At 38.6% G+C, this 9,347-nt stretch overlaps 1 long non-coding RNA gene across 1 annotated transcript in view; it reads left to right on the top strand.

Annotated features, from left to right (window-relative positions):
* LOC115290781 overlaps positions 1-1,753 on the top strand; it is a 13,976-nt gene extending 12,223 nt beyond the window's left edge. Inside the window, exons 3-4 of the long non-coding RNA XR_003908192.1 lie at positions 579-737; positions 1,711-1,753. This is a non-coding gene — a long non-coding RNA (uncharacterized LOC115290781). The remainder of the gene's footprint in view (positions 1-578; positions 738-1,710) is intronic.
* The last annotated feature ends 7,594 nt before the right edge of the window (positions 1,754-9,347 follow it).

Here is a 9,347-nt window from a genome sequence, read left to right as displayed (position 1 = left end):
AGCACATGTACCCCAATGTTCATAGCAGCAATGTCAACAATAGCCAAAACATGGAAAGAGCCTAAATGTCCATCACCTGATGAGTGGATCAAGAAGATGTGACATATATATACAATGGAGTGCTACATGGCGATGAGAAAGAATGAAATATGGCCATTTGTAAGAAAGTGGATGGACCTCGAGGGTGTCATGCTAAGCAAAATAAGTCAGGCAGAGAAGGACAGATGCCATATGTTTGCACTCATAGGTCTAACAGGAGAACAGGAGAAACTTAATGGAGGACTAGGGGGAGGGGAAGAAAGAAAGAGAGTTGGGGAGAGAGAGGGACGCAAAACTTGAGAGACTATTGAATGCTGAAAATGAACTGAGGGTTGAAGGGAAGGGGTAGGGGGGAAAAGAGGTGGTGGTGATGGAGGAGGGCACTTATGGGGAAGAGCACTGGGTGTTGTATGGAAACCAATCTGACAATAAACTATTTAAAAAAATAAAATAAATAAAAATACGGTTGTTTGTTTTCTTATTATTGAGTTTTAAGCATTATTTGTATATGTAGAATAACAGTCCTTTAACTTTTACAGGTGTTTTCTCCCAGTCTCATCTTTTCATTCTCTTGGTAATGTCTTTGGCAGAGCAGAAGTTTTTAATTTTGATGAAATCCGGCTTATGAATTCTTTTTTACCACTAGCAACACCAAATGCTGTGAGAAGGTGGAGAAAAGGAGCTGTCATTCACTGCTGGTGAGAATGCAAAATGATACAGGTGCTTTGGGAAACAGTTGGGCGTTTTCTTGCAAAACTAAACATATTTTTCCCATATGATCCAGCAAATTGCAGTCCTTGATTTTGCCCAAACAAGTTGAAAATTCATGTCCACACAAAGGATCATAGCAGCTTTATTCATAGCTACCCAAATTTGGAATCAACCCAAATATCCTTTAGTCGGTGAATGGATAAATAAAGTGTGGTATATCCATACAATCGAATATTACTCAGTGATAAAAAGAAATGAGGTATCAAGCCATGAAAAGACAAGGAGGAACTTTAAATATGTATTATTAAATGGAAGAAGATAATCTAAAAAGGCTATGTATTATGTGTTCCCAACTATATGACATTCTGGATAAGGCAAAACTATGGAGATAGTGAAAAGATCAGTGATTGCCAGGGGTTTGGAGGAAATGAGGGATGAATAGGCAGAAAATGGAGGATTTTTAGGGCAGTGAAACCACTGGGTATGATGCTGTAATGGTGCATATATGTCATTATATGCACCAAATGTCAAATGACAAATGTCATTCTATACCTGTCCAAACCCACGGGATGTACACCAACAGTGAAGCTTAATGTAATCTATGGACTCTGGGTTATAAAGATGTATCAAGATAGGTTCATTGCCTGTAACAAATCCACTATTCTGATGGGGTATTTTTAAATGGGGGAGCTGTGCACATTTGGGGGTAGGGAGTATATGGGAGACTACTCTGCTTATTTGGCTTTGAAACTAATAGTGCTGTAAAAAAAAAGTCTTTTTTTAAAAAAAAGGTTCTGATGGTAAATTTTAAGTGTTTTTTTATACTACAATTTTTAAAACAATATGGAAATCTTTCTTTTCTTCCTCCTTCCCTAATCTCGTTTACCAGCATCAAAGAACATTAATTGTGCCCATGTTTTCAACCAAGTTTCAAACTTCACATTCTTTTATTTTCCAAAGATGATGATTTAAAGGCAATCCGGTGCTCAGAGAGTGATCCTGACTGGAAAAAAATACAGATTTAAGAGCTCTCAGTATGGGCGTGATATTTCCACCATGGAAGTATGGAAATGGATGAAATCTCCAGGGACTGTGTGCAAAGAAAGTAGGAGAAGCTGGAGAGGAACCAGGGAAACTCACAATGAAGAGGCCAGAAGGGGAGTCAGCCAAGGAGAATGAAAAATGAACAAAGAACCAATATGAAGACAGGAACCAAAGACAGAGAGCATTTTAAGAATAAATGTATAAATCAAACCACAAGGAGATACCACCACATGCTCATTAGGAGGGCTATTATAAAAATGAAAAGAAAAGAAGGAAAGAAAAGAAGGAAAGATAACAAGTACAAGTTGGTGAGGATGTGGAGAAAGGCATGACTGGTGGGAATGTAAAATGGCACAGCCACTATGTCTAATAGTGTGGCAGTTTCTCAGTAAGTTAAACAGAATTGCCATAGGATCCATTCCTAGGTATATACTCTAAAGAATCGAAGCAGGGACTTAAACGGTTATTTGTACACCAATGTTCGATGGCACTATTCACAGAAAGGGGAAATCACTTAAACGTCCATCCATGGATGAGCAGATACACAAAATGTGATACAAAGATACAGTGGAATATTGTTCATTTAAAGGGAATGAGGTTCTTTAAAAAAAAACATGTTTACTTTATTTTTGAGAGAAAGAGAGACAGAGCACTAGCAGGGGAGGGGCAGACAAAGCGGTGGACACAGAATCCGAAGCAGGCTCCAGGTTCTGAGCTGTCAGCACAGAGACCGATGTGGGGCTTGAACCCATGAACATGAGATCATGACCTGAGCCGAAGGTGGATGCTTAACTGACTGAGCCACTCAGGTGCCCCAAAGAGGAAATAAAGGTCTGATACATGCTAGGACATGGGTGAACCTTGAAAACAAGGTGAATAAGCCAGTCACAAATGGGCAAATAATTTAAGACACACAGAATAGGCAAATTCATAGAGATGTTAAGTATATTACAGGTTACCAGGGGTTGGAGGGGAGGAGAGAATGGGAGTTAGTGTTTAATGGGTACCAACTTTCAGTTTGGGAAGATGAAAAAATTCTGGACACGGTTGGTGGTGACGGTCTCACTAATGTGAATGTACTTAATGCCACAGAACTCTATACTTAAAATGGTTAGAATGGTAAATTTTATGTGATGCACATTTTACCATAATTTAAAAAAAAGAATAAATGCATAAAAGAAGCCAGACACAAAAGAGTACACACTGTATGAGTCCATTTATACGAAGTTCAAGAACAGGCAGACCTAATTGGAGGTGGGGGCAGAGTCAGAGTAGCAGCTACCTCAATCTATGTGTGTGGGTTGGAAACTGGTGAAAAAGAAAAACAAAGTGTACATTTCAGGGGGTTTGAAAGGGGACAAATAGGGTAATGTCAGCTAGGAAAGCCTCGAATGAAGCTTTCTTTAGGAAAAGGAAAGTCGAATGTATTTTTAGTCTGAGAACAGATGGAGAGGGAAGGATGACAACACGAGCGGGAAGAGACAGATGACATCCGGAGGTTCAGGGGAGAGGATGAGGGAGGGAGGGGCAGGGGCAATCCTGGGAAGGCCCAGGCCTCTCTTCCACTGTGACTCTGAGACAGAGTGCAAGGACGGGTACAGATTAGCTAAGTGAGGGTGTGGAGGGAAAGCAAACTGATTCAACCCTGCATGGTCTTTTCTTCACTACACTTGCTGGACTCTCCCAACCTGTGCAGCATCAGCAATTTCTCTGCAAATTCTAATCATTCTCTCTCTAAAACAGAACTCTGCCACCAACTGCTGCTTTAACAAACATTTCTGTCGGTGCTTTCCTTGTCTGAGCATATAAGTTCTTGATTAGACTTCTAAAGCTTATTCAAGGCATAGGATTTTGTTTCACTATGGGTGTGAATTCTAGAATAAATCAGTTGGAAAATATATGTATTTTTAATTTCCTTTGTCCCTTGAATTCAATAAATGTGCCTAAGGAATAGATGCATTTATGCCAACCTTGTATTAGAAATCAAGAACTATCTGCCTTCCTTCTAAAAATTCCATTTATTTGAAGTGAGAACTTTCATTCCAAAAAGGAAACTGATTGCACACTTAAGACAGCTAGATTAAATTTATTCACATGCACTTGCACTTGATGTATCAAAATTTGGTTAGTAGGAGGTGAATAATTGGAACAAGTTTCTCTGCCTCTTCAGAACAGTGAAGACTTCATTACAGTGTAGCAGCTCATAAGATTCTGGGACAGCTTGAGGATGTGCTGGTTTCATTAACCTAGAAGTAGAGGCCTCCTTGGAAGGGCAGGCAATATTGTAGTAGAGGCCTAGCTAGAAATTACTTCCTCAAAACCCCTGTTCAAAAGGCACATGCAGGACATTCAAAATGCACAACTATAAATGGCTAATGCATGGAGGAAAATGGAAAGCTTCATTAATATTCAAAGGATGAAAATTTAAATGACTCCCAGATGCCATTTTAGCTTAGCAAATTAACAAGATTTGTAAAAATCATACTTAAGTGTAAAGTATGGAGGGAAATCTCATGGATTGCTTATAAAATAGAAATCAGCTCATCTCTTCCACAAAACAATAGAAGAATGTGTATCAACGACCCTGACCATTGATTGAAATGGCCATACCCTTTGAATCAATGATGTAGTGCTATGATGTCATCCTTTAAAGAATTCAGAAAAATGGAGTAAAGCTTCTTCACACAAAGATAGTCATTGCAGTGATAGGAAAAATTGGAAACATATGTATGTCTAATAGTGAGGATTTCAATTATTAAGAATACATATGATATTATATATTTTATAAGCTTTTAAAATATTTATTAAGAAGTTTTAACACTGTAGGGAAAATATGACCTATAGGAGGTGGTGCAGGATCAATCATTCTGCTGTGTTAAAATATAGTATATGTAGAGGGGGGAAGAAAGACCAGAAAGTATTAAATGTTAAAGTGGTCATCTCTAATTGGCAGGGTTTTAGTGATTTTTTTCTCCCTTCTTCATAGTGTTCTCTATTTTTCAGAATGGGTGAGCATCCTTCCAAAAATATAAATATAAAAGTTTTTTTTTATAAAAGAGGAAAGTTTCTTTTGCTAATTTTTAGTAATGGTTGTATCCCTGCATTCCAGTAACACGGACCAGGACTTCTTGCTGCAGTCAGCTATTTGTGCAACAACTGCACACCAGGCCCATGATACATACTGGGGGTGCAAGAGTAGAGAATCACCCAGATGGTTTAGCCCTCGTCAAGCTTACGGTCTAGCAGAGGGCACGGTGCATTAGTTTGCTAGGAGCACCATAACACACTACTGCAGACTGGGTGGCTTAGAAAAGTGGGAATTTATTTTCTCACAATTCTGATGGCTAGAAGTCTGAGATGAAGATGGCAGCACAGCTGGCTTATTCCCTGGTCTCTATTCTTGGTTTGTAAATGGCCATCTTTTCCCTGGGTCTTCATTTCATAGAACTGTGTCTGTGTCCAAATTTCCTCTTCTTATAAGGACACTAGTCATACTGGATTAATGCCCACCTTAATGACCTCTTTTCTATTTGATTACCTCTTCAAAGACTCTGTCTCTAAATACAATCACTTTCTGAGGGGTCCTATGTACTGGCGGTTAGAACTTCAATAAGTTTATTTAGAGGAGGCAAAACTCAGCTCATAACATAGCTATGAAACAACACTGGCATCAAGAAGAGGACAAGATAGGCTGAGATCAAAGATCAGGCGTTAGTATTACCCTCGCAGCACTACTGGTCGTTCCTATGGAGGGAGGGGCATTGTTCACTGCCCTGCAACACTTGCTGCTCTCAGTCTCCTTTTTAGTGCTTTTGTTAAATAGAGTGGCTTCTTTATTTAACAGGTTGACAGAAATAAAACAAATTTCCATCTAGTTAGGATGAAATGCAACTGACATTTTAAATTTATCTTCTCTTCAGAGTGTCAGAAAATGAATATTTATTCTTTGATGCCTGATATTGCAAAGTCATTCATTATCTTTCAGGGAACAGATTGGGTTATGAATTGATACCTGCTGAGTTCCCAGATGAGCATATGTCATGATTCCCAAAAAGGGCTCGGCTGGTTCTAAGTCTCTAGAGCTGTAAACAAACAGAGGTCTGGGGAATAAACTCTGTCCAGTCTAATTACTTCTCTATGACTCATTTTTGACAATTTTCAAAATTCAGAGCAATTTTTATGGTACCATATGTAGAGTCTACCTAATTCACAGTCTACTTCCTATAAACCTGTGTTTGTTTTGGTCACAAATCCTTCACGTGATGGGAGGCTATAAGTAAATTCATTAAATTCATTTTAAATTCATAAAAATAAAACAGATTCTTGAGGTTGGATAGATCACAGTTGGAAAATGTTTGTTATATTGCATTCATATAACTCATTGCCCCTCTGTTCCAGGAACAGACAGAATTTTACATAATTATTTGAAAAGCAATAGAAAATTGGTATAGCCTAGTGGTGAGGGGGCCTGGGCTCCAGGGGTAACAGCACCACTAGCCACGTCCTGCAGGATCGTGAGGAAGAAATGAGTGGACCCTCAGTGAGTTCTTAGAATAGTGCCTGGTTCACTGTGACACATACAATATGCTATGATTAGACTTTGCAGAGCAGATTTTCTGTTTGAGGGGTGTCTTGCTCTCTCACCCCTTTCCCACACATTGAATGCTCTATAACAAATTTGAGCTCTTCTGTTAGTGGCATTTTAAATTGTCCTTTTTTAAAATTTCTTTTTTTTTAGTAATCTCTACATACAACGTGGGGCTCAAACTCATGACCTTGAGATCAAGAGTTTCATGCTTCTCCAATTGAGCCAGCCAGGTGCCCCAATTATGTTTTATTAAAGTAAATACTTGGCCTCTTAACTATTTGAAGTGTAGCCTTTGGAGAGCTGGATCCGCACAACTGCAATGATTCCCCTTTCTATAACCAGCAAATTAATATTTGTACAACTTTAGAGGTATATTTTTTGATGTTTGTCCATGAACCTGTAGGCACTTTGTTTCCTTTGAATTCTTCCAGGTCATCTGTAAATAATTGTCTACAGGACAGTTACTGTCAATGCTTGCTTCCTTGGAGTTCTAGTGAACTTACGGAACTCCGTTTCATCCAATTTCCAGGCTATGATGCTGCTCTTCCCAGTTTGCAATGCCCTTGTTCCTCTCCACCAACATCATCCCTTCTTGATTTACATTGGACTCCAAACCTCTGAGATCTTATTGTCTTTATTCCTCTGCCTGGTCCCTGGCAATAAAGCACATGTCTTTGAATTCTTTGATAGTTTAACCAACTATTTTAGTATGTATACTAAATATTGCTTATTGTTTGCTTTGTCTTCTTACTTCCTTGTCCCTCAACCCCAGTTACTCTTCCTTAGGTAGTTGCCTGGACTTTCTGGCTGGTTTCCTTACAGTGAAAGTACCCGTCTAGAGTGTTTTCTGTCCTCTAGTATCTTGTATCCTCAAATATCTTCAGATACTTGTTTTAATTTTCTCTGTTGCCAAATCTATTTATGTATCATTCCACTGAAACTAAAGAGTTGAAATGTTTCAGGGCACTTGGCTGGCTCAGTCTTATAGCATGTGACTTTTGATCTCAGGGTCATGAGTTCAAGCCCCAGCATTGGGTGTGGAGCTTACATTAAAAAAAATTAGAGAGAGTTCGAATGTTCCTCAGAGAATGCAAAGGGAAAAAAATAGGCAAAGTGGTCTATGCCAAGTAGAACTGAGCCCTTCCTCTTTCTAGTCATATGGACAGTATTCTTTGTCACACTTTCTGTGTGTACCTTTGTGTGTGTGTGTGTTCCAATAAAACTTTATTAACAGAAAAAGGCAGTGGGCCAGATTTTGCTCAGGAACATTAGTTTGTTGACTTTTGTCTTAGAGTAATTTTACCTTGTAGCTTCTTACCTTTCCTTGTATATTCGTGCATTTGTTGTTTGCTGGAATATGTCTTTTCAGACATGGGTTATCAGTCTATACTGGGATATTCTAAGAGGGAGAGAGGCAGGGGAAAGGGAGTCTGGTGCAAGGAGATATCATGTGCTGTGCTTGTGCTGGAGGAAGCTGGCCTCCTATTTGTGTTGGAGGCAACCTGAGTTGGGAGATGGAAGATTAGTTCTGACTCTGGATATTTTGCTCAAGAGCTGGATATTTTGGGTAAGTCACTTCACGTCTTTGGATTTCAATGTTCTTATCTGCAAAATGGGATTATTATTATTACCATTATCCTTATGATTATTAAATTTAATAAGACTTTATTTTACATCTCTGATAATCAGTTGCTGACTGGCACAAAGATGTCTAACTTAAGGGAACAGTTGTCTTCTCATATCTCAAGGATAATGTAGTATACAAATTATAATGAAGTCTTCATGTAACAGAAAATCCAAAAGTAGGGATTATGATATAGGTGTTTATTTTTCTCTCAACCAGTTGTCTAGAGCTAATATGGTAGCTTCAGGATGTGAAGCTTGAGCAGGACTTGAGATCCTGCTATCTTTCTGTCCCACTACTCTCAGTATATGGAATTCATCCTTGAGTTTGCCTCATGGTGTCATTAAGGCCACCGTAGTTCCAGCTATCACTCCCACAACCCAAGCATCAGATCAGAGAGAGGGGCAAAAGGAAAAAGGAAGTATCTTAAATAACTTTCCTGGAAACTTCACAAAATGAATTCTGTTTATGTGACAGTAGCCTCTCTCATCTTCCAGGAAATGAAGGGGGTTTGTTGTTGTTGTTGTGTGTGTTTTTTTAGAGCTTTTACTATAATCTTGTTTCTATTTGGTTCATTAAAGCACACAAATGTTGATATATATATATATATATAATAAGCATAATGTCTGTAACATTGTCTTCATACTTGTACCAGGCATGGTGACAAATAGTATTAGTTCAATTCATACTTCTTTTTTTGTTTTTTTAGTTTACATCAAAGTTAGTATATAGTGCAACAATGATTTCAGGAGAAGATTCCTTAATGCCCCTTGCCAATTAAGCCCACCCCCTCTCCCACAACTCAACCCCCCAGTAACCCTCTGTTTGTCCTCCATATTTAAGAATCTCTTATGTTTTGTCCCCCTCCCTGTTTTTATATTATATTTGCTTCCCTTCCCTTATGTTTATCTGTTTTGTATCTTAAAGTCCTCATATAAGTGAAGTCATATGATATTTGTCTTTCTCTGACTGACTTGTTTCTCTTAGCATAATGTCCTCTAGTTCCATCCATGTAGTTACAAATGGCAAGATTTCATTCTTTTTGATTGCCAAGTAATACTCCATTGTTTATATATACCACATCTTTATCCATTCATCCATCGATGGACATTTGGGCTCTTTCCTTACATGGGCTATTGTTGATAGTGCTGCTATAAACACTGGGGTGCAGTGCCCTTTGAAACAGCACACCTGTATCCTTTGGATAAATACCTAGTAGTGCAATTGCTGGGTTGTAGGGTTCTCTGTGTGCTTTTTACTTCTACTTCTCTTTTTTAGATCGTAAGATCATGTCCTGTTTGTTTTATTCATCTTCAGCACTTGGCATAGTACCTGGAACAT

The sequence above is a fragment of the Suricata suricatta genome, chromosome 4, assembly GCF_006229205.1.
Source record: "Suricata suricatta isolate VVHF042 chromosome 4, meerkat_22Aug2017_6uvM2_HiC, whole genome shotgun sequence".
NCBI lineage: Eukaryota > Metazoa > Chordata > Mammalia > Carnivora > Herpestidae > Suricata > Suricata suricatta.
This window is presented reverse-complemented; position numbering and strand designations above follow the sequence as displayed.